The sequence below is a fragment of the Ambystoma mexicanum genome, chromosome 1q (genome assembly GCF_040938575.1).
Source record: "Ambystoma mexicanum isolate Mex_15411 chromosome 1q, UKY_AmexF1_1, whole genome shotgun sequence".
NCBI lineage: Eukaryota > Metazoa > Chordata > Amphibia > Caudata > Ambystomatidae > Ambystoma > Ambystoma mexicanum.
In genome coordinates, this window is record NC_090922.1 from 777,919,484 (window position 1) to 777,946,507 (window position 27,024).

Consider the following 27,024-nt stretch of genomic DNA (forward strand, 5'->3'; position numbering starts at 1 on the left):
GCAGTCTATTCACCACATAGAGCAGGCTTCTATGATGATTTGGTCTACTTGCGTTTCAGCATCTGTACAATTAGTGAAAGGTTGATTTTCTGCAGGACTTCACACACATGCAATCTTCTTTTCGCATATGAAAGTTTACTTAGTTCATAACTTCGTCATCAGTTTCTGTAAGATCCATGCATTCTCTTCAGCCAGTATTCTCGGGGCGTCACATGTGGTTCTTGTGACATCACTAGTTTCTCTCTTTGCTACTTTTCATATTCCTTTAAGGAGTTCCTCCCTCAGATTGTCGTCTCTTCGGGAATACCTTTGATAGGGTTTTCCCATAAATACCTTCATTCGGATATTTGTTGCAGTATTGGCACAACTGCTGGTGTCAAACATGGCACAATCTTAGGCATATAGGAGGTGGGGGCGGCATTTCTTGCAGAGGCATGTAACTGCTCCCTTACAATACTTCAAATAAACACACCATATTCAATTATAACTAAATAGAAACACTACACCCCCGACACCGTAGAAAGAACATATAATATGCAAGATGCAGCACTTTGGATAATGAGACAGGGTGAGAAAAAGCAATACAAAAGGATATGTTCTTGAGTTGCAAAAAAAGATGAATGTGAACTAGCCACTCACTAGGGCCCACAAGGGACTATTAGGCAGTTATCAGGCAATAATCCCTGTTGCAGTATACTGGCTGTTCAACAACGGTGAACCAGGCTTCTCAGCCTTGTTCTGTGGTGCGAGTCAGTTCTAGAGGTGACGCTTGCAAGCATCAAGCGGCAACCATGTGCCAAGGCAGGGTGAACTTGAAGAAGGTTGCGGCTCAAAGCAGACTCAAGAGATATGCATCGTGAATTTCACCAGGTTTGGTTAATGGTCAAGGTTCGATGGCAGACAGGCTGATGATGGGATGCTCAGGTGAGCTTGTTTGATGCAGAGACTCGAAGGGTGATGTTCAGAGAGAACACCAGGGTAGGCTTGTTTGCCAGCTGTAGTGCTGATCAAGATACAGGTGGTTCAAACATCAGTTCGAGCAATACCAGTGCTGTGAGGATTCTTTGTTCGAGCTGAGGAAATGGTGGACTTTGGCTGGTGTGGAGCAGTGACAAATTGGTTTGAGTGGGCGGAACTGTGTTTTGAATGCTATAAAGTGCCAAAGGTAGCTCCAGAAGGTCCTGTTGGTTTGACCTGACTTGAACATGCTAACATCATGCTCTCAGTGGTTCAACAGCAAAATGGCAGGAATCCTGGCTGTCTTGGCACTTACAATTTTTGAGTCCCATTGCAAGGTCTCATGGACAACAGTAGTTCTTTTCTCTGGTTCATACACAAAGAGGGAGCTCGCACACCTTCAGGGGTCCTTCAGCATGGTGAGGTCCTGGTAAGCAGTGTAACTGGCAGGGCTGCAGATCTTGTTCCAGGAGCAGTTCACCCCCTATGGTCTCTGGGGATGGTTGGGAGAAAGAGCGTGCTTCTTCCTTTACACATCTGCCTTCACCTCTCAACTGGAGGACTTTGGAAAGGGTTGTTCCACCAATAGGTCCAATGAATTCTTCTTGAAGGTTTGCAGTTCAGAGATGATTCAAAGAAGTGGTGGATACCTTTTCTTCTAAAGGAAAAAGACTACAGGTAATTGGACAAAAGCAAGCCTGCTTTTAGGGTCAAACCCCTGTCCTTGGAACAAGTGGACTTTGCCTCCTTACATCACAAATATAAAGTGTGTTGTGCTAGAGGGAGTGGAGAGGAAGGAAAGACAGAGGCTCAGAGAAACACGATGGTAAACCCTTCCTCCAGTTCTAGAGAGCTCCCTCTGTCTACACAAACCATGTTCCTTCCCCTTCTCAGTGCAATCAAAGGCCCTACTGGTATGCAGCACCCTTATTTGAGGGTACTCCTTTGTGAATGGGTATGCCCTTCGATTCCTGTTCCCAGGACAGCTTCCTGTGGAGTGGCTGTCCCTCTAGTGATAGTGTTACCTGCCCTCACAAATGAACAAACACAGGCACCTGCACCACCCCACAGACGACAGTCCTGCTCTGCTGGCTGCAGCAAGTACAGCCTGGCTGGGCAAAATACACATAACCATTCCACTTTTGACCTGGGCTAAAAAGGCTGACACATGTGTGACATCAAATTGATGTTGCTTGGGTGATCATGAGAGATGCTGGCCACCATAATCTAAACTTGGGTATGGTTTAATTTACAATTTGATGTGCCACCAAGAAAGCATTCCCATAGTTATGTAGTTGGTGAAACAGGGATACATATCTCAAATGAAACCCCTGCAGCAGGGGTTGCATTTAAGATATGCACTTGTCACTACAGCTGCCAAGAGGGCATCTGTGACCACTGAACCTGCTCTGTGCTACTGGGGAGCAGGTGCTGCAGGACAGGCAACTGATACAGCTGGACATTGAGTTTTGGGGAAAGGGAGACCTGGCTAGCAGGTCAATGTTTCTGAGATGGAATTACCCACATCATGTAATTGGTTTGTAAAAATCAAACAAGCCAAGTCTTCTACACCCTGGCCAAATGGCAATTCCTGACAATACATATCTCCTGACTTCATTAAATGTATGTGTACTTCCATTCAATGCCTCTGAATATTTATTTATTTTAACATTTAGAATGTGCGCTAAACCTGAGGGTATCAAGGCGCTGTTACAGAACAGTAACATAATGCGCTGTTACATTGCGGAGTAAGAGAGTGAGGTTTTCAATTGTCAGTGCAATGTCGTGTGAAATGCAGGCCCAGCAAGTGTTCAAATTGAAGTGCCATTTTTTCAGGTGCTTGCACAACACCAAGTATGAATGCTCTGCTCCCATGGCTTGTGGAAGAGAGTTCCAGAGCTTGGCTGCAAGGACAGAGAAACTTGAGCCGCCAGCTTTAGCATGTTTAAATTTGGGCATGATGAGGAGATGAGCGTAGGCAGAACTGGTTGGTCTTGAAGAATGGGCTTTGGTGATTTTTTTGTGTGAGGTATGGAGGGGCAGAGTTAGTAAGGCATCTCTGTGTGCTGGAAAGAGTTTTTAAGGTGATCCGTTCTCATAAGGGGAGCCAATGTGCATTTCTTTGTGCGTCAGAGATGTGCTCTCGTCTCGATATGTTGAGAGCAGTGTGGATAGCGTTATTCTGTATGACTTGCAAAGAGTGCATTAAAGTAGTCTAGTCTGGAGACTATGCCGGCTCGGGCAATGGTGAGGCAGCTGTCGGGTGGCAAGAACGGTCTGCAGGCATTGATTAGTTTAGTGGTGTGAGCAGCAGTGAAAGCAATGGCATTCACTTGACCGGTAAGGGAGAGTGATACATTGAGGTAGACTCCCAGGGTCTTCACTGTTTGTGAGACAGGGATGGAAACACCATCAATGGTGAAGGATGCATAGTGGTGGTTGAGATGTTTGAACACTGCAGGGGCATACAAGGGGGGTTTCTGTCTTTTCATCATTGAGACATGGAAGGTGTGAGGCCATCCAGGCCTGTATAGTTTGGTAGAAAGAGTTAAGGGTGTCAGAGTCCTCAGAGTAGTTGCCTTTGAGGGGCAAGAGGATTTGGGTAACATCGGCATAATTGGTATAGTAGATGCCGATTGAGTCAATATGGTCCAAGAGTGGTTTGGTGAAAATGTTTTAGAGAGTCGGGGAGACAGGTGAGCCTTAGGGGACACCGCATGAGATAGGTGCAAAGTGGACATTGGCCGACTTAGACAATACTCCCATGCATCTGTCCTCCGAATAGGAAGCGATATAGGACGTAGCTTCAGACGAGAAGTTGGCAGCAAAGGTGAGGTGTTGGCATATGATTTTATGGTCTATCAAGTCAAAAGCTGCCGACAGGTCAAGGAGTAGCAGGCGGCCCGGCTCTCCAGCATCCTTTATCTTGTTGAGCTGGTTTCGTATGTCAAGCACAGCTAATTCTGTTCCATGCCCTGGGTGGAATCCTGATTGGCACATTCCCAGAATAATGTTAGTTTCCAGGTATTTCTGGATTTTGAGGTAGACTGCCATTCCCAGGATTGTTAGGGGACTGTGGTAATTGGCCAGTAGTTGAGGTGGGTGGGCGTGTCCAGGGAAGGTGTTTTGAGTAGTGGAAGTAGCCAGGCTTCCTTGAGGCTGGAGCGGACCACGCAGGCAGAGGAGGTGCTAATGAATGTGTTCAAAAAGGGACCAATGTGTCTGACAGTCGTTGATAATAGTTGGTGGGTAGTGGCCCCTATGCATCTGGATGATTTCACGACTTTCAGAATATCTGTTACCTCGACCACTGTGACCTGGTTAAAGCAAAAAGGGGGGATGCCATGTAGGGCGTAGTGAGGCGAGGTGGTGTGAGATGGTAGAATGATGGTACTGATTGCGGTATGCTTCAGTTGAATGTTGTTGCAAAGGGTGGAGATTTTGTCAAGGAGAGCATTTTGGATTAGGGTGCACCAAGCCTCATCTTTAGTTATGAGGAGAGGTGGTGACTCTGGTGTTTCCAATTCTCTGAGTATGGAAAAGATCTTGCGTGTGTTGGAATCAGCGTTGGCAATTCTTAAGTTATAGGTGGTGTATTTTGCCAAGAGGATGGCTTATTTGTACTGCTTGGCTGCAGTGGGCGAACAGCGATTTTTGGGTGTTTAAATGATGTTTTGTTCCATTTAGACTTGGCCTCATGTTTTTGGTGCGGAGGGCTATGTGATGGGAAGTGAACCAGGAGTTGAGGTGCGTAGAAGGTTTAGTTTTAGCTGGCGCTAGTCGGGATGATGGTGTTTACAGCGTCTAGCATCGTTTACGAGTAAATATCTGCTAGCAGGTCTGGGTCTATGTGGGGGAGAGGTGCAGAATGAAGAGTGCTGAGCAAAGGCAGAAGGCGTTCCTTAGTGAGATTCTGTTTGCTGCGGACAATGGTTCATGCGAAAGGGTGGGCTATGAAACAGGATAGAGAAGGAGATGATGTGCTGGTCTGACCAGGGGATGGGCAGGGTAGGTTAGATTGGACTGAGACCTAGTGGTTGAGGTCTGCAATCCAGTCCAGGATGCATCCTTTAGAGTGAGTGGGTGACATAATACATTGTTTGAAGCCTAGGTTGTTAGGTGAGTTAGCTACGGATGTAGTCTTGGAATTGCCCTGGTTATCGCAGCCCAGGTTTAAGTCACCCAGGAGGAGGGTTATCGGATGTAGGCTTGATGTTAGTTCCCAAGACATAATTGACGTCCTCTTCCAACCAGGAGGGCGTTAGATAACATGCAAGTGTTATGGATTATAGATAATGGACAACGAGTCTGGTAAGACAGTTGTTCACACACCAGGCAACTTTACACTTGAAACAGACAATAGCAATAGCAAGTGGCTGCACATGTTTGTTAAATACAATGCACAATCTTCCACATAATGCAAGTGTTTTTGACAAGAAGCATATGGAGACATTTGCTTTAGAAAATATACAATGCAAGAGGCCAGGAAATCGTACCTTCCACCTCCAACAGAGAAACCGAACTGCAAGTGGCAACTTCCTGTCTTAAACAGCACGTAGCAAAGTCAAGAGCAGCTTTTTACACCATTTAGATCTGTCAAAGGACAGGAAGCACCAATAGACACCAAATGCATGTGCACAGTTAAGAGTGTGTGGAAGCATGTGACATTGATTACCCCTTCAGAAGCCCAGTTAATGTAATGGAGTTTGAAGTTGTGCTTCACCCGTTCACTGAATGGAAGCCCAGTTACTATAGTGGAGACAACCAGTGAACACAGAAAACATCTTATAAGTTTGCACATAAGAATATTGTATGTTCAACAGACAAGGGAACACTCTAAGCGGCAAGCTTTAACCTCCCAAATGGTGGCTGTGATGCAGAGGTCTGATTCCTGTGTTACATATAAAACGCAAGCTGGATTAAGGGAGGGGAGAAGGTTCTCACAGCAATGAGCAGACTCAAGTCGTGGGGGCTGGGGAGAGATCTGTCGCAGATCTCAGAGCAGAGGCGAGAGAGAGATAAGCAGGCCAAGCTGGACTTGAAGTCGTGGTCGGTTTGTGTGCAGCACATCTTGCCTAAAGTGTGAGTTTAATGTGGAGTCTTGCTGTGTGCATTTACAGACTAAAGTCGTTTGGTATATCAATCCATAGCATAGCTCAACATAGTATAAAGCCCAGGTCAGTGAAGCTGCTAAACTAAAATGATCACTTGTTCTATTCTCTATTAATGTAAACCATACTCTTTGCTCACATAGCAGTTATTTTCATATGTATGGTACGGTGCTATGTTATAGTTGGTTCTCTTATGGCTTGTACAATGCATATTAGAGGTTGTAGAAGATAGGTGCGATATTAAAAATATATGAACCTACCACCCACATTGTCAATTGCATATTTCTGAGTAATGCTTTAGAGTGGTGTCTCTTTGAGACCAAAGCACTTCACACATTTCCTGGCTGCATTGGTTAAATTATGCTAATGGGAAGAGACACTCAGGAAGGCTGTCCCAAGCAGTAGGTCATCTCCTGGGGTACGTATTATCATAAAACATGACTACTGACTCCATGTCCACCGCCCACAGCCTCTAGTGAGGTGGAGAGAGGGGGCAGGAATCAAGCTTGACCACAGGCAATCAAGTCACAAGGTTAGGGTGTCTGTGTGCAATAGGGGAAGTTTAGAAGTGAGTGTATCGCAATTTGCTCTCTGGATGTGCTGCGCTGTCTGGCGGCTAGAGACTGTCTTGCCATCAGTGCAACTCATCCGTCCTTTGCATCGGGTCTGTCACTGTGGTAGATGGTGAAACCTACCGGGACAGCAAGAGATAGGGCAGGGCCTGAGGCAGCGTTTTGCCAGGCCTCTGTTATGGCTATGATGTATACGTTATTGCCAATGATGAGGTTGTGTATGTCAAAGGGGTGTGCTTGGATGGATCTGATGTTGTTAAGTGCGCAGATCAGAGGTTGGTAAAGTGTGTTGGTACTGGTGGAGGTGGATGGTCAGTTGGTGGAATGTTTTGGTGCCTGGGGCAGTGATATCATGTGGTGTGAAGGCTGGCTGGAGTTTCCATGTTAATTTCTGGGGAGCTGTGTTGGGAGTCTGAGATGTTGAGGGGGGAAAAGGCAGAGTGGTAGTAAAGATTGTTAGGTTGCAGTGTAATGGGTCGGGAAACAGGTGAGGTGCTGAGGGGGTTCAGGGTAGGGGGGCTGGGATCTAGTCAAGGAGATGTGTGGCTGCTGAGATGTAACCTTCTTGGGGGCTTTCATGGTTGAGGCTTTGCGATATGCTGGGGTGGTGAGACTACCAGAGCAGGCAGGTTGTCTTTAGCCTTGTTAGTGGCGAGATTCAAGAGCGAGATGGGGCACAAGGGATGGCTGCTGGGGGTAGGGGTTGGACAGCTGAGTACCAGGGCAATATGGGCTTTTAGTAAAGGAGAGCCAGGTCTTGTGTCGGTGCCAGAAGTGGAAGAGTTTGCCTTGTGGCTAGGTGGAGCGGCGCATCTGTGGCTCTGCCTGCATGTCAGAACCGGCAAAAGGTTAAAGATGGTAAAGGCTGTCTTAGATGTTTTTTGTAGGGGCCATGTTTGGGTGCTTTAGGGAAGAGGAGGTTATTGGCAGCGATCTTCAATGTAGATGGGCCGCAAGAGTGGTTGGTGAAGTTGGGGTGTGTGTGCACTTTCAGGCGAGCATTTCTCAGCGCTGTTGCAGGTGGTAGGTCGGGTAGTGGCAGACTGAGGTGAGCACCGAGACGGGCATGTCTCAGGGCACCTGTGACAGGGGCGCAAGCGAGAGCAGTGTGAGAAGGGTTGATACCCTTGTAGCGATATGAGGCCATGATGCAATGGTGTGCATTGCTCGCAGGTGGAGCTGGCGTGCAAGGGAGAAGAAACGTTTTTGGCGGAATAGCAGAGTGGTGGGGGAGGAATCGAGGTAAGAAATCTGTAGCACACTGCAACGAGGATGACCATAGTGTAATGTTGTGCCTCTTTAGGGAAACGAGTTCCCTGATAAGGGCTCGTGATCATGTCACATGCCAGTGACCATGTGACCATTTCAATAAAAAGGATGAGCGGTTTCCCACTCATCAGTTGAGACCAACTGACTCCTGCCTGCTGTGTCGTTCTTTGGAGCACGATGCTGATGCTGCATAATAGGCAGAGGGCCTGCCCTGCAGGGCCCTTCATCAGGACAGTGCCGCTGCTGGGCAACACTGTGCCTGAGGCCCCTTTGTCAGCAGAGCCCCTGCTGTGTAACTCTGCACCTGTTTGCTGGTGCCCCTGCCGGGCAACTCCAGCGCTGTATGTTGTGACGGCCTCGGTTCCCCCAGCCATGATCTGACCGTTTTCTCACTTTCCCGCAGGGGAATCCCTGCATCCAAGTGTGTTGGCTGGGTGACCCCCAGCCAAGGTGTGCCTGGACCCTGTGCCCTGGGTCCAGGACACAACACATAGCACGTACCTTGTTGTGGGCAGTAAGGAAGGTGGCAGGCCTTTTAGAACCAAACAGGCACAAACAGGCTTGGGCGGCTTTAGAGTGCAGCCTTTTGGATCGGCCAGCTCTGCGGGCTCCACCTTCACGGCTCTGTTCATTGGGCCTCATATTAAGTGCAGCAAGCCAGTCCAGAGTCATCGTAGTGGGGGCATGGCTGCAAGCATCTCATGGACCCATGAAAAGCTCTTCTCTGAAGTTTGCTGTGGTGTCGGTCATTTTTGAAAGGCCTGGCGTGCTGTTTTCGTCAGTTTATCAGGGGGCATCCCTGGCAGTAGTGTCGGGGGCTTCCAGGATGACAGAATATGAATAACAACCAAGGATTTGGGCCACTGAATATAAAACATAAATTAATTATGGGTGAATTATGGGTAGGAGAATAGTTCAGTGGATTGCCATGTAAATATATTGCCGAGTAAAAACTCTAAGGATGGTGTCACTAATTGACTGGATATCTCTCTCACCAGCATCTGGCGGTGTCCTATCTCGCGAGACGCAAGCCTGAATCTGAATGCAATGGCCAATATGGAAGGCGGTAGTAATGTAAATATTGTATCAAATTCTATTATTACGCAGTAAAAAGAGTGAAAACAGCCTACCCCTGAAAAGGGTCGTCGAAAAATCCAATTCAAAAACGTTTGCTAATATCGGGACACTGCAAATGGCTGTGCATTGCTGCAAGGATAGTCATTGCCGCATTCATTTCAGTATTTAGTCACGTTTCACGTTTCGCTTTCAGTGTGTCATTTTGACACAGTGACTGGCATCCATGAGAATATGAATGTGATGAAATGTTTCAAAATAGGAAGGGTAAAACGTTCTCTGTCTTGAGACACTGCCGACGCCCACCTCTCTGGGGTGGTCAAGGCAAAGAAAGAAGAGCAGCAAATTAGACGTCGACGTTCCAGGTGTCTTGAATATACTTGGGTGTTGCGAAACTGTGTGAACGCAATACCTTCGCACTCGCAGGAATAGACATATACCGGGCTAAATATCCGTACCAGAAGAGGATGAGTTTTCAAAGAATTTCGATTTCAAGGTAAATAAAGTCCGTTCTAGGAAACCTCGCGTTTGGCGGTGCTAATCTGCCCAGTTTGCAACACGCTCTGCATTCAAGCCTAGAATGATAGCTTTGATGGATGACCCGCCACGTGCACGGTTACCCGGCCTCAGCGGTGACAAGTCCCAGTATAGCCAGTGTGGGAGATATTATCACCGCATGGCAAGGATCCATTCCCCACCAGTTCTGGCTCCGACTGCACTGCTTACTATTTGGCTTTGGAAACTATAGCCCCGGTTTTCATTTTTACAAACTCTTTGTTCGAGTCATGTGTTCATGTGTAATTGAAGGATTCTTTATTTGTCTCTTTTGTATTCTAAGATGCAACGCAACATGACGTAGCTCACGTTCAGGTACTTTGCATGCAACTGTTTTTGAGATGCAATGCTCTGGGTGCAGCCCATCTCACGGGGCGGCTCCCTGTCAGGGAAAATGCACACAAGGTCGGTGAGCTTGAATTGATGCATAGCTTGTGTTTCCCTTTGTGATCTGTCTGTTGCGCGCATGGGTGATCATTTTAAGAATCTACACCATTGTGATAGCTCATATTTCATGGCATTACTTGTTAGGGGATTGTGGTCACGAATAACTGTACCCCCCTCCGCCACCATTCCCATACTGAGGTAAATCCTGGATGTCTATTTATTTATTTATTTATTTATTGATAGCATTTGTTGCACGCCCAAACCCGAAGGTATCACAGCCTATGTTACATAGGAAAATCTTGGCTGGTTACAAAAGATGGTTACAATACAATCAAGGTTAGGAGCAGTCGTTCGTTATAGTACAGACCCTCTAGTTCGGGTTACATGATTGTTACAATGCACACTGAGCATACCAAACGTAAGTGCTCATAATGTGCTTAAGAGGAACCGTGGGGTAGCTAAGTAGTTAGATTTGTTGAAGAGCCATGTTTTTATTAGCCTCTTAAGGTGCTGGTGGGAGGGTTCGTTTCTGATGTGTATGGGAAGGGAATTCCAGATCTTACGTGCAGCAACTGGGAAACTGACACGTCCTGCCCTGGAACTGCTGTGCATCTAAAATCACAGAGGCTAAGACTGGCATCGGTGTCACCACCAAGGCAAAGCCCGAAGGCCATAACTGCACTCAAGGTCAACCAAACAAATGCACAATGCAGCCAAGTCAGTAGGGGCGAGTGAAATCGTGAGCGGTTCATGCAAGTTTCTTTCTTTATGCTGTTTATTAATAAATAAACCTTCTGCATGATAAATATATCTGCAAGTGACCAAATAAATAATCGCAGGTAAGTCCCATAAATCATGTATGCCGCGGAGAAGCATCATCATTCACGCTAGCTTAATATTGATCTCCCTCGTTCGTGGAGGACCTGTGCTCCGATATCAGCAGATTCAATAAAAAGAAATGTGCGCCTCACACGTGCGCCTCACAAACTCAGATTGGACACCTGCTGGTGAGGAGCTATGCCTTTTCACACCTGCATATGCTAGTGCAGTCCACACTGCTTTTCAGCCCTCCAATGCACAATTGGCTCCACCAATGCACCCATACTACATTTGCCATGCAGGGATGCTCCAACAGTGTCGGAAGCACTCAGATAGGCCTTTGTGGAATGTACAGATAAACATGTAACTTGCCGGCCCACACAGGATGCACACACTTGCACTGCTATCCACATCGCCAGCATCATCCCATCTACCCCCAGGTCCTTACAGAAATAAGCTGGGGCCACTAATTTATGTATTTAAAACATCCAAGGTTTTGTCCTGCAGAGTGGTTTTTCACAACCCAGTAATTTCGACAGCCTGGTCCTCTGGGAAATTTACAGACACGTGGTCCCGAAAGTGGGTGGCAACAAGCATCACTTTAAGGTAGTTGTTGCTTTTAGGGGTGTACAGAACTTCGGCTTTGAGTAAGTATTCGGCCAAATTCTGGCTGAAAAAAAGCTATTCTGCTCCGGCTGAATAGTTTATAGCTATTCGGCTCTTGCTGAATACATTGTCATTCTCATTTGAATACAATGCAACAAGAACTCAGAAAGGCAAATATACACTTCATTTTGAAAAACGGAATAGAATTGGACCAAAATTGTAGAGAGAAAGTGGAGTCAAAAGCTACCCTTGTCATTAACGATCTGGTAGTTTTCTTTTGTAAGCAGTGGAGCTAAGATAGCGTGTATCGGTTAGCTCTTACAAGGAACACGAGAGAGTTAAATTGTTTACAAACATAAAAGATGCAATTTATTAATTTCTCAAGAATAAATGTTTAAAACAGCGACATATGCCATCTTAGGCACAGGAAAAAACATTGTATACAAATCTCAAATGATTATGCATATAGGTTGGTTAGTCCATATGAAGTGACTATAGTTTCGTGTATTGCTGCTATTGAGACAATACGCAAACATTGTTGACACACACGAATCAGGTGTTTCTAGTATGGTGGGTGGATGGGGCGGTCAGTGGTTGAAGAAATGGAAACCAGCTGGGTGTTGCACCGGACTGTCTTCAAGACTAGGAAAACTTGGAGCACAAAGGTGCTAGAAGAGTGCCAGGCACACAAGTAGTGAGACAAGGGATGCAGTATTATAAAATTACATTTAAAAATAAGAATTACAGAATGTATTCACAGGGGGACACTGCGGAAAGAAAACCTACCTAAGGTAGTGGGAGCATCATGGCTAAATGTTGTTAGGTGGCTAGTTGTTGAATATATCACTGACATTAGATTGTGGTCCGTGGGTTGGACTGGTGGTCTCTGAAACAATTTAGAAGATCTCAATGTAATTTGTGTTCAGCAATTTAACAAATATATAATTCAAGGATTATTAAATGCTGGTTTACCTGGTATGGCCGGAATGGGATCCATGTGGAGCAAGATGAGAAGGGATCTCTATCTGAAGCACGGAATGAAGCCGTGGTATGCTGTGGAGGAGGGGTAAGCAATGTGAGGTATTAAACGCAGGAAAACTGGCTGCAGAGGTAAGAATGTGCAATATATTGGCATGCTGGTGCAGTGGAAAAGCTAATCGTGGTGCTGAGTATTGGTCACTTTGGAGCAAAAAACTGTGTTTCTGTGACCAGAGAGATCAGGTGAAGGAATGGATTGAAGGCACCATGTGTGCGGCTGGATGATTGTGGATAAATAGTTCAAGGCAGCAGAAATCCCCGTGAAGGTGATAGTTTTTCATCAATGATTTTGGAACTAAGCCGGTTTTAGAAACAAAATAGTCGTATGTGAGGCGCCTGTATATAGGGGCTGCCGTCATGTGGATGGGATAAAGGACAGTGACAGGCTACGAGTGTAGGGGCCTACTGCAGACATGGACAGTGATTACCAAAAAACGGAAGTGTTCGCAACGAGTGAAGCAGAGCTTACCTCTGCATGCAAGCTGTATAGCTGACTCCTGGTGTTGTCTGCCACAGACGCATGCGTGTGGGGTAGCGCAGTGTATAAATGTGTTGAGTCAGTTGAACGGAACACAGGGTGCATGCGCTGGGAGAGTAGTGTTAGTGAAACAGCGCATGGTTGTAGGTTGCTGTATAGGTGGGGATGGATGTCGGATCTACTCGGGTAAACGAAGGACTCAAAATGGATGTCTATGAGTCTGAAGGAAAAAGAGAGCACGCTGTCATGGAGTTTTAAATACAACGAATATTGATTAACAGCGACATGTAGCAGACGATGGATGCATTTTGTCAGTGTGCCACATTGAATCATATATGAACAAATTGTATACCTTGTTTACACATTATTCGTAAAAAAGGAAATGTATGTATAAATACATCTAAACAACAAATAACCCGCAAAAACAATGGATAGGTATTGTAAGCTGTGGTCATATATAGCTTGTGACATACACATAGAATGTTAGGTGGCAGTATAAGGAGCGTGCAAAAACACGCACGTGCATATATAGGTCGGCTCCTAGTGATTTAAGCCCAACAAGAAAGAAACAGCAATTAGCAGATTCAAGAACAATAATCTCTGTACATATATATCTTGTGACATACACATAGCATGTTAGTTGGTAGTATAAGGAGTGTGCAAAAACATGCACGTGCATATATAGGTCGGCTCTAAGTGATTTAAGCCCAACATGAAAGAAACAGCAATTAGCAGATTCAGGAACAATAATCTCTGGACAAAGGACCAGTGATATCAGTGATAAAAAATGAGTAAAGTAGTTACATATCAACGTGGATGACTAGGGACTTGACTGGGCTTGATGGTCATGTTATGGTCTTTTTTATGGTTCGAAGAAAGAGGCAACTGCACATGTGCGCCGAACAAAATACAGTTTCTCATGTTGGTTGGAGAAAGTGGTACAAGATTGCAGGGTTGTAAGGTGAGAAATAGGTCACTTGTTGAAGAAGAGGTTACATTCAATGGATATATTGAGGCCGTCTTTGACCGAGTCAGGGCGATATATCCACTTCTGTTCAAGTTTACGGAGTGCCAGATCTCGGTTGCCTCCACAAAAGGGGTTGTTGACAGTTTGTAAGACGACCCAGAAGATATCATTGTGGCTGTGTTTTTTCAGCTTAAAGTGTGCTACTAGGGGTTTGTCATTGACTAGATTACTGACACAGGAGCGGTGTTCACAGATTCGTTGTTTGATCTCTCTCTTGCATTTGCCAATATAGATCAGGTAACAGGGACATTTTATGGCATATAATGACCATTTTGTTTTGCAATTGCTGAAGTTAGGAAAGGTCCATCTGGTGTCTTGGAGGTCGATGTGTTTGATGTTGTTGGTCAAAGAACACACTGAACAGTTGCCACATCTGAAGTTACCTTTAATGGGAGGGAGATTCCACAGAGTGGTCTGGCTTATCTTTTCTTTTGTCTTGTCTTCATATGTGTGTACTAGGAGATCTTTTAAGTTTCTGTTTCGCTTGAATGCAAATCTAGGTTTCTCGGGTTTGAAGACCTCCGTGTGGAGTTTGTCCCAGTGGTTGAGCATAGTTTTCTTGATAGAGTTGCTGAGGGAAGTAAAGGTAGTTATGCAGGTCATCCTTGTTGTGTGTATCTCCTTGGCTATTGGTGTGAGACACTGTTCTCTATCGGTGTGTTTGGCTCTTCTGCAGGCTTGGCGTATGATGTGACTAGGGTAACCTCGTTCTTTAAGCCGCATGCTGAGATCGTTGCTCATGGTCTCATATTCCACGTTTGTGCTGCAGTTTCTTCTCAGTCTGAGGAACTGTCGGAAGGGCAGGTTCATCTTCAGGCCTGTCGGATGGAAGCTACTTTAGTCCAGAAGGGTGTTCTTGGAGGTAGGTGTTCTGTAGAGGGTGGTAGCTAGGCAGTTGTTGGAGTCTTTATAGATTTAGAGATCTAGGAAAGGTATCTTTGTTGGGTTGTGATCAATCGTGAATTGGATTCATGGGTTGCGTTTGTTTAGCAAATCTTTGAAAACGAGGTGTTGTTCATATGTATCTTTCCAGGTCATGAAAACGTCATCAATGTATCTACACCAACATCCAATGGAGCCTTTGAACGGGTTGGAGGTGTGGTAGATAGATTGCTGTTCGAAGGAGTCCATAAAAAGGTTTGTTACATCTGGGGCGAAGGTTGCCCCAATGCTAGTGCCGTGACACTGCTGGTAAAAGGTTTCTTCATAGATGAAGTAGTTTTCTGTCAATGCTATCCTTGTGCATTCCAGGAGGAACGAGGTGGGTGGGTTGAGGTGTGGTCTTTTGTCTAGGTAAGTTGCCAGAACTTGTATGCATTCCATTTGCGGCATGCTAGTGTAGAGTGACTCTACATCGAGGGTCACTAGTAAATCGTTTCTGTCCACGGTTATAGTTCTTAGCTTCTTCATCATTGCTGTAGTGTCCTGTATGTAAGATGGCACGCGGCTGATGAAGGGTCTGAGGAAGTGATCGATGTAGATCGATAGGTGTTCCAATACTGAACCGATTTTGGTGACTATTGGTCGGCCCGGGGGGGTCTCAGTGTTTTTATGTACTTTTGGAAGTAGGTAAAATGCTGGAATTATTGGATGATGGTTAACTAGAAATGTCTTCCCATCTTCATCTATCCAACGCTCTTGCCAAGCATGGCACATCAGGCTTTTGATTTCTGACAGCAATCTGGTGGTTGGGTTAGCGGGTAACTGTCTGTAAAACTTAGTGTTGGACAATTGTCTGGTCACTTCGTTGTTGTATAGATGGCGACTCCAGAGGACAATGCCTCGTCCTTTGTCTGCTGGTTTGATCAAAAAGTTGTGATCATCTTCCAGTGATTTAAGGGCTACGCGTTGTTGTTTAGTGAGGTTGTCGGTGTAGTGGATTTTGTTGTCTCTGAACATTTTGCGCATTTCTAACAAGATGCAGTTCTAGAAGGTGAGGATCTCGGGGCATACCATAGATGACAGGGGTGTGAAAGATGATGGTGGTTTCAACCCGGTTGAGTGCGGTGGATCTTTATCCAGGCTATCTCTAAATAAGTAGCAAAGGAAGATGGTTCGGAAGAATTTTCGTAATTCCACTTCTGTACTGAATCTGTCAGGTTGTGTGCTGGGTATGAAACTTAGGCCTTTGCTGAGAATGTCGATTTCGTCAGAAGATAGAATGTGGTCACTCAAATTGAAAATTGGGATTACCATGTCTGTGCTGGCGGGACCCATTGACGAGTTCTCATTTGGTGAGGCCCTTGATATTTCGGCCGGCCGCGTTTGCCGCACCCTTGAAAAAACTGCTGTTGTTGGTTGGGTCCTTGGTTGGCCCCTGACTGCCCGCTGGTTGTAGAATCCGAGTCACTACTGTGAGAGCTATTTGAGAAAGTCACACATTTTTTATTTCTTCTTGGATTTTGCCTACTGTTTGATGTAGCTTGGTCATAGAAGCCAGCTACTAGGTAGGGATAGGTCTTCTCTTCTTTGTAGTTTTTTATGTCGTTTTGTAATTTCCAAAGTTTTTTGTCGATTGTGAATTTCTTGAATTTGGTTATCTCTTCTTCTATTTCTCCAGGTGGGTTTTAAGTTCTGAAATTACGCAGTCTGTTTTGATTTTGTCTTCAAGGGATTTCAGTTCTTCTTTTTGGACCTTGGTTTCCTCGTCAGCTGTCTCAATAACTAGGATAATCCAGTCGCGTGAACACTTGTTACCAACTCCACTGAATTTTTTCATGAACCTGGGGTTGTTGAGGAATACACGAGGAACCTCTTCTAAAACAAGTGACCTACTTCTCACCTTACAACCCCACAATCTTGTACCACTTTCTCCAAACATGAGAAACTGTATTCTGTTCTGCGCATATGTGCAGTTGCCCCTTTCTTCGAACCATAAAAAAGACCACAACATGACCATCAAGCCCAGTTCAAGTCCCTAGTCATCCATGTTGATATGTAACTACTTTACTAATTTTTTATCACAGATATCACTGATCCTTTGTCCAGAGATTATTGTTCCTGAATCTGCTAATTGCTGTTTCTTTCATGTTGGGCTTAAATCACTAGGAGCCGACCTATCTATGCACGTGCATGTTTTTGCACGCTCCTTATACTGCCAACTAACATTCTATGTGTATGTCACAAGGTATATATGTACAGAGATTATTGTTCCTGAATCTGCTTATTGCTGTTTCTTTTATTTTGGGCTTAAATCACTAGGAGCCGACCTATATATGCATGTGCATGTTTTTGCATGCTCCTTATACTGCCAACTAACATGTTATTTTTATGTCACAAGCTATATATAACCACAGCTTACAATACCTATCCAGTGTTTTTGTGGGTTATTTGTTGTTTAGATGTATTTATACATACATTTCCTTTTTTACGAATAACGTGTAAACAAGGTATACAATTTGTTCATATATGATTCTATGTGGCACACTGACAAAATGCATCCATCGTCTCCTACATGTCGCTGTTAATCAATATTCGTTGTATTTAAAACTCCATGACAGCGTGCTCTCTTGTTCCTTCAGACTCATAGACATCCGTTTTGAGTCCTTTGTTTACCCGAGTAGATCCGACATCCATCCCCACCCATACAGCAACCTACAATCATGCACTGTTTCACTAAAACTACTCTCCCAACGCATGCGCCCTGTATTCCGTTCAACTGACTCAACACATTTAAACACTGCGATACCCCACACGCATGCGTCAGTAGCAGACATCACAGGGAGTCACCTATACAGCTCGCATGCAGAGGTAAGCTCTGCTTCACTCGTTGCAAACACTTCTGTTTTTTGGTAATCACTGTCCACGTCTGCAGTAGGCACCTACACTCGTAGCCTGTCACTGTCCTTTATCCCATCCACATGACAGCAGCCCCTAAATACAGGCGCCTCACATACGACTATTTTGTTTCTAAAACCGGCTTAGTTCCAAAATCATTGATGAAAAACTATCATCTTCACAGGGATTTCTGCTGCCTTGAACTATTTATCCACAATCATCCGGGCCGCACACATGGTGCCTTCAATCCATTCCTTCACCCAATCTCTATGGTCACAGAAACACGGTTTTCTGCTCCAAAATGACCAATACTCAGCACCACGATTGGCTTTTCCACTGCACCAGCATGCCAATATACTTGCACTTCCTTACCTCTGCAGCCAGTTTTCCTGCGTTTAATACCTCACATTGCTTACCCCTCCTCCACAGCATACCATGGCTTCGTTCCGTGCTACAGATAGAGATCCCTTCTCATCTTGCTCCACCTGGATCCCATTCCGGCCATACCAGGTAAACCAGCATTTAATAATCCCTGAATTATATATTTGTTCAATTGCTGAACACAAATTACATTGGGATCTTCTAAATTGTTTCAGAAACCACCAGTCCAACCCACGGACCACAATCTTACGCCAGTGATATATTCAACAATTGACCACCTAACAACGTTTAGCCATGATGCTCCCACTACCTTAGGTAGGTTTTCTTTCTGCAGTGTCCCCCTGTGAATACATTCTGTAATTTTTATTTTTAAATTTAATTTTATAATACTCCATCGCTTGTCTAACTACTTGTAGGTGCCTGGCACACTTCTAGCACCATTGTGCTCCAAGTTTTCCTAGTCCTGAAGACAGTCCGGTGCAACACCCAGCAGGTTTCCATTTCGTCAACCGCTGGCCGCCCTATCCACCCACCGTACTAGAAACACCTGATTTGTGTGTGTCGACAATGTTTACGTATTGCCTCAATAGCAGCAATACATGAAACTACAGTCACTTCAGATGGACTAACCCACCTATATGCATAATCATTTGAGATTTGTATACAATGTTTTTTTCTGTGCCTAAGATGGCATATGTCGCTGTTTTAAACATTTATTCTTGAGAAATTAATTAGTTGCATCTTTTATGTTTGTAAACAATTTAACTCCCTTGTGTTCCTTGTAAGAGCTAACCGATACACGCTATCTTAGCTCCACTGCTTACTAAAGAAAACTACCAGAGCGTTAATGACAAGGGTAGCTTTTGACTCCACTTTCTCTCTACAATTTTGCCCTAACCCTCTGGAGTCAAGCCCCCTTCAACCTTCAAAAAAGAGGGTTTCCTGCCCTTATCTCAATCAACACATAGAATTAGACCAGACACTTAGCCACAAGACCAGACAAATTGCTATCACCCAGATGTAAAATATCTCATATGGTAATCTGTTCTTTAGGGCATGTTTTGTTACAGATTCTTAGACATAAAGGTGCTCACCTTTTATACTTAGCCATCAACAAAACAGGAACATTTTTTCTTTTGGCGAATGTTTATATGCATTGTGCACTTTCTTCAGTTGAAAAGACAAACTGAAAGAATTGAACTGAATGTATCCTAAATATTACAATTTAGGATACATTCAGTTCCTGTCATGTCACTTCCCATTGTGTACGTCATAGTCCCCCTTATCTTTTTTTAAGTACTTGAGTCCTGAGTTTAACATTATCTGATATTTTATCAGGAATAAGGTGCATATGTTTGTCTATTGGTGAGAAGGAGCGGTGAGGATAAGTGAAATGTGAGCAGCATTTGTTCCTATGGTCCATGTCCATGGAGAAACATTAAGCATTCACAATAGGTAATGGAGACTAGCAGGGCTCAGTTATATCAGGCAGAGTAATATGCCCCCACCTAACAGGCCTCCCAGAGGAATTTATGTTGGATAATCTCTCCATTTCCAAAGTGGGCCAGTGTGTGACAGTAGGCCAAGGTATGTGTGAGGACTCTGTATGGGACAGTCAGAGCGCTATTCTCTGTTGATGTAATTTGTAGGATGTAGAGTTGGGTGAGCCAGAGAATTCCTGGGCTGGGTCAAGTCCAGGGCCAAGCTTTAGTGTCCAGCTTGGCTCCTAGTGGCAAACGTGGGCTGAATCAGCAAAATGAGCATGTAAGTCTTAGAACCAAAGACACCATCGCTGACACGCTGCCGGCATACAGTACAAGCCCACATTATTGGCATCCTGCCTCCCCAACACCCCCACAAACATCCTATTTGGGCCCTGCCACCTCCTAACATAAATACTATACATGGCATTCCACCTCGCACCCCAACAACGCAAATCCCCTACCTGGAATTCTGCTTGCCCATCACAACTAAACATAAATCCCTGCATGGCCCCCCACCTCCGCAGACCAAGCAGATAGACAACACCATGCACCTACTCGGAGCAATAAGACAATCACAACAAGAGCCAGAAAATGATCCTGCTTTAACAGGAATAAAAAAATAAACTATCAGGTAGTAGTGATTAAATTGCCTTTTTGTTCTGCAAAACATAGGACTATTCCTCTGAAATGTATCCTTTAACGTGTTTTAAATTTGGTTTGGCTAGTGGCAGTGGGTTAAACTCTGACATAAAGCAATTTTCTAATGAGAATGTGCATTTATGGCCTTTCTGCCTAGATAATATATGAACAAGATTTGGGAATGTGCCTTGGCTCTCCTAAATGTTAAGCCCCTTCACACGCTTGTTTCACAAAATGAGCATTTTGCTCTTTTGACAAACATATTAACAGCTGGTCAAGGTACAGCCAAGTTGACAAAGGAACAGACCAGACTGAGACACAACACCTTTCCATCAGCACGAGTGATTGCAGACCATTGTTTACTCAGAAATGGGTGAAGGTCATCATTTCTGTTTAATCACTTCTAGCAGCATTTGAATGCAGGGGCAAGAGGGATACCGACCGGCAGCGCTCGGAAGTAGGGGGCAGGTCGGACTAGCCTTTTTTAAAGAAATGGGTGTGAACTCTGCAGGGGAGCCTTCAGCATAAACACATCTGGACAAGAGAGTGGAGACAGGACGATCTTGCAAAGCTCACTCTCAACGCCACCAGAGGGCTGCAGTTCTATATATTGGGCAGATTTCCTTGTACGTTTGCACACCCGTCTATGTTTTATATATAGATTGCTTTGTAGTGAACATGTGATGCTTGTGAAGTTACCCTTTGAAGAATGAAAGGCTGCGTTGTGTTAGACTTGCAAGCCACTCTGATTAATTCAGGGTCGCTGCTGCTTTAACACACCAGACTATCCAAGCAGCTTTCTTTTTTGTGCAAAGAAATCAAAACAAAAACAGCACTACACAGGCAAAAAGACAAAATTGACAAAGCAACAGCAAATTTCAAGTATGAAGTAAATATTAAAGTATATTTTAGTACTGCTATAATTAGTTTAATTATTTTGGTGGCCATCAGAGTTACATAAACACACTTCCCCTGTATATGATCCAGATTTGTTATATTATTTGTATTTTTTTAATGCAATGAATAGTTAGACCCCGATGTGCAAAATCAATTGTAACAAATGAACCAGTGATTACCCATTAACCAAACACCACAAGCCTCTCTGGGAGAGTCCTCTACTTTGTTTGGCCTATGAGGGGGTGGGGTGAATAGTTTTGAGATGGAGTCTAGGAATTTCAGACTTCCTCTTGACTTGTGTCCTTCATGAGCCAACATGAACCATTTTATACATTTCTATGAGAGCCGCAAAGAAGTTTCGAAACTCCACCTGCAGCGACTTTGCAACTGGATAGAGAATGCCATGCGTGTGATTCACAAAGGCAGTTCCCAATTGCAATATTCATTTTGTTCCTTGTCTTCTAGTCTTTTTGCATTTGTGAAGCCTCCTACTTTGACTGGCACTGGTTTTGAATATACAGCAATCTTCTGTACATTTGCTCTCTTCATTTTGGTTAAATCTGCTTTTTTTCTGGCTTTTATACTTTGAATAAAGATGCTGCATTGATTAAAATGAAGACAAATACAAGTATAGAATGCATTTAAAATGCTGCATTCTTTTTTTTCAAGTGTTTTTTTCAAGTTTGGAACATGATTTATTTATTCAGCTTCATATTTGTCTTCGACAAATAGTTGACCACTATTCATTGTTCGGCCGAATATTAAATATGCTATTTGGTACAGCCCTAGTTGCTTTCCTTGATTGCATGGCTGTCTGGAGCAGCCCACAAACAGAGACGCATTTCCGCACAGAGGCTCCCAGGTCCCTTGGTCACCTTGCCTTGTACAGAATTACAATGATGCATGTTATTAAGGTACTACTTTGAAAGGCAAACGAGAGGCATTGTTTCACTGATACCGACATCCTCACCACTCAGCCAGACAGTTGCCTCGCCTAAAGTCTTTAGGACCTTGTACACATGGTGAATTGGCTGTCACTATCATGGTGTCAGGGCAGTGTCACCTAATGTCCTAATGTGCTGAGGTGCCATTGTGCAGTGTACTATGGCAAAGCGTTGTTCAAAGGTGTGATCCAGCATATACAGGGTGCAGTTCCGGCAAGTGATGACCGCAAACTTAATTTGGTAGGAGAACACTGATGTGTGCCTTGGAACTAGGCCAATTTCTTGTGTGATGTGTAGAAAGTGGCTGCAGAGTGTGAACATCTTTAGAGCACACTACGCCATATCATTAAGAAGGTGTTCATTCAAAAACCAAGTAACACTCATATTAATTACAGGGTTAAACAATGTTATATGGATAATGCCAGCTAGGGCTCAAGTCGACGGTACACATGAGGGGTATGGAGGGAGGGTCTATCCACTTTTTTTAAAAATATAACCTGATGAAAAGTAACAAACAACTAATGGTGAAATGTCTCATTTCGGTGCTGCAAGTCCCATGGACAACATTTGTATTGGTTCTTGGAGTTTAAAACATGCACACCTTTTAAAGTTTTCAAAAACACTATTAGAATATCCTCTCTTAGTTTTGTGTGTGTGTGGATTTTATGAAAGGCAAATGCCATCTGTCCTGTGCAATTTTGGTGGTTATGCAAAGCCAATTTAACTAAATGTGCATATTTCACAGTGATATGCTAATTTCTGGTGACATCACATCCCATTGCGTTTGTTGATGAGTTCCCCCATTTTAATTTTTAGGAATTGACCCCTGGTGCCAGCCCAGTATACGGGTGCCACAATGTTGCTACAATTGTCCACTGAAACTGGGAGGAAATTGATTATTAACTGCAGAAGGACAAGGATGAGTAGGGACTAAAATGCCCACTCAGGTATCACCTGTTACAAACTAAGAGCCAACACAATCAAAGGTAAAATGGGCAAAGATATGAGATATATCTCCTTCACCTTTTCAGTAAATGTGGGTTATTGGTGGTTTGACAGCATCGAACCAGGGTTGTTGGTGGTGTTCCAGCAGTTCAAATCAGGTTTGACTGTGTCCGCGGGGTTCTTCCAGAATGGGAGCCTCTGTGTCTCAGTGTCGCAGGTGGCCTCTTGAGTAGCTGTGGAGTCTTTCCGTAAGTCGGCAGTGAAGCGAGGATCTAGAGGTGACAAGTGGTGAGACACAGCTGTCCCGCAGCAGGGCTGGACTCGGGGCGAAGGGGGTCTCTGCCTTTGGGAGCTCTCATCCTCTTGGGGCTCAGCCTTGTGCTGCTCTGGGATGCTGCAGTGGTGGTGTTGCATCTCAGTGAGCTGTGAGTCCTGACCTGGGATCAGCCTCGATGAGGACAATGACCCAAGGTGAGAGCCTGCCCTAAGAGCTCCCTTGGGGGTGGGCTGGGGGTGCCGGTTCAGGGTTAGATGTGAGTGTTTCACCAGGTTTCTGGTGTCTCCAGTGTGTAGGGGCTATGTGCCAGGCTGGGTGCTCCGAGAAGGGATTTGTGAAGCTCCATCCCTCAGAAGTGCCACAGAGTTATCGCTGACAAAGAGCTGCTGGCCATGGGTATTGTTCCAGGCTGCGATGCGTGCTGAGTGATGGTGAGTGGAGCCCACAGTGCTCTGCATGCAGGTGAAAGACCACAGTTAAGCGCTGTGAGTATTACCACTTGTCTTTTCATTATGGCTTCCCATATAGGACCTAACTATAACCTGAGAAATAGTAGTAACCTCTAACATCAAGAGATTGCTTTGTTTGAGATTTATGACCATTCCTCGACTGGGCAATCTCTCTGCCTGTGATTTCCTCACTGACAAAGTGTCCTGATCTGCACAACATGATGGGTGTGGCTCTAAAAAAGCCTCTCCCATTCTAATTACGTCAGGGTCATTTGTCCATCTCAGCCCTACCCCTGGTCCTTCGATCCATGGTACGACTTATCAAAGAAGCAGTGCAGCAAAACAGTGCTCTGCTAGTCGTTATTGCCTAAAGGATAAACATAAATTATTCTACTTGTTAAAGGGACCGGAAAAGGGGCGTCTTAAAAAGGCATGACCTCGACAATGACGTTCAAGAGCCAAACTTAGTTTTGGCGAACCTCGAAAGCTCTTTCAATGGTCAAGGTCTGTGACCTGTAACAAGAGAAAGGCTAAGTGTGACTCTTGTCCCATCTGAGCTACAACACTTGGAGAAGCGGCCTTGACTTCTGTTATTCCTGTCTCACCTGACGCAAAAACAGCTGGAGAAGTGGCTCTTGTTAACTCGGTCTACAACATAGTAGATTTAAGTTACACGAATCCTAGTTGAGGTCTAATGAGACGAAAAAGACGAAGCAGGAGGCAGGGAGAAATAAATAAAAAAAACGATCCCAATTGCAACTTAAACAGAACCGCTCTTGAAGGAAATTCTTGTGTTATCTCCCCATGATCGATGAGGTGATCGATTTAAACAGGCCATTGGTGTCCCAGTCTGAGCCAACTCCTTCAAATGTTCACAAGAAATGAAGTACATCCACTCTCCGAATCAGGAAAACATTATGAACTATTTCCAGCCCAACAAAACTTCGAAGGCACCACACTGTTAAACCATATACCCATAATACCGTCTGATCATGAACATTGGCCTAAGTGCATTTGCATTGTACAGAAAATCTTGTCTAAAATGCCCTGAATAGAATTGACTAAAGCTGCAGCACCAGTTCCCTTTCAATTCCGTGATCGGGAACCGGCGCCGCAGGGTCCTTTTCTGTTTTTTACGGGCAGCTGCAGGGGTTTCCCCCGCAGCCCCTGTTTTTTTCCCTTTGTTGGGTGTGCAGCATGGTTGTCCCCCCCCAACCCCTGCTCACTATACTGTATAGTATGGTGAGCGGGGTGTTGCGGGGACACCCCTGCAGCATAATTTTTTTACTTACCTAAAATGCCTGCCACTAAAGGTTTGAACTTTTGGTGCGGGAACCTTTGGTGGTATGCATTTTAAGACTTTTGGTAAAGTCAGACCTTTTTTTTCAGTACTTTCGCACAGTTCCCCTGAGCGGTGCTAGCAAAAATTGCACATGCAAACCGCAGATGTTGCAGAAAAATGCAGTTCGTATTGTCAAGAATGTACCTTGCAGAGACAAATTTCAGCTTTTAGGAAACAGCTTCACTGGCTGCCGGTGGTATGCAGAATCCGTTTTAAGATAAACACTCTTACCCAAAAATGCCTCTTTGGGTCAGCCCCTTCTTAACTCAAAGGGAGTCTAACAGAACATGCTCCCAGTTTTTCCAGGCGGTCTTGTAATACCTTGTGCCTAATATGCCCCAGAGCAAAACGAGTAAGGGGGAGAGGCTGCTATTTCCCTGTCCAAGCAGCAATTGCCTGGAACAATCTGCCAGCTGACTTGCGTAAAAAACGTTAATTTATTTACATTTCGGAAATGACTAAAGACCAACCTGTTTAATTAAATGGCCTTCCGATACCTTGTCTTGTTGAGCACTCCTGGCCTAAGCACCGCCCACTTGGCACCTTCCTGGTTTGTATAGCTGAATAGAATGTGGAATGTTGGGGGTAGATCTTGGGAAGGAATGGAATGGAGAGGAGTCAGTAATGAGATGAGAATAAAGGAGTTCAGACCTGCAGGCTGTCTCCTGTCATCATTTGATGGAGATATAATAATTAAAGTGGTGTCCATGAGGCACACAACAATTGGCGATGAGGTAGTGATTGACCTACTGAAACACTGATGAGCTATAGACATGGTCAAGAGAAAGCAGCCTCTGAAACTATTTGAAAAAGTACAGTGGTAGTGGCTAATAAGAAGACAGAAATGAAGATAAAGGAAACAGAAGCCAAAGGAAGGAAAAAGTAAGAACAGAGGAGCTACGCAACACAAAGAATAATTCTTCCAAAAGCACATGAAAGTCATTTGTTTCAGGTGGCGGTTAGACTCACCAAAGAAGGAAAATGGCATTGTCTCAACTTATAAAAAGGAGTGGAAGAAGGGGACATGAAAGATCTTCAGAAGTTGGTGAGAATGAGCAGTGAGCTGTCGGCGACAGAGGAAGGAGTGCTTCTTAGAGGCAATAGACTGGTAGCTCCAAAACGTTTGAGAAAGGTCCTAGTGCATGAAGGCCACAGAGGGGTTGTAAACACTAAGAAGATTCTGAGAAATCAAGTATGGTTTCCTTATATGGATGTAATTGTGGAAGACAGTTTGCAAAATTGTTTCGCATTTCAAGTGGCAGCATCAAATGGATGTGCAACACCTCTCCAGACAGTGCCACTTCCAGATGGTGCGTGGAACCGTGTGGCTGTTGACTTCTTTGGACCATTGGATGAAGGAGACTACTTACTGGGGTTCATAGATGAGTACTCACTGTTTCTTCTAGTGAAGCATATATCATCTACTGCATTTCATCATGTTGTGGTGGTGCTTGATGAGTTGTTCAGTGAGTGGGGAGTTCTGAAAGTAGTGAAAACAGACAATGGGCCACCATTTCAGGGTCATGAATTGAATAAGTTTGCTTTACATATGGGCTTTAAAAATCAGAAGATAACGCCATTACGGCCTCAAGCCAATGGTATGGTTGAAAGATTTATGAGTACTTTAAAGCAGACTCGACAGAAGGCTATTGTGGATAATGTATCAATGCCACAGGCTATTTCTCAGATGTTAAGAAGTTATTGCAATACTCCTCATGAGATGACTGGACACTCTCCTTCAAAGTTGATGATCAAATATATTTAATTAGAAACATAACAATTTGGCGACGAGGAGAGACAGAATCCAAGCAAGCTGAAGGAACACTGAAGACCTAAAGAGTGGCGAGAAACAGTTAATGCTTGACGAAGAAAGGATCAGTGAGACATATCACATAAATGACATGAATGCAGTAGAACTAAATATATAGTATGGACACAGTAAAACTACGTTATAATAATAATAATAATAACGGAGGCGCGGAAAGTGCAAAGAAAT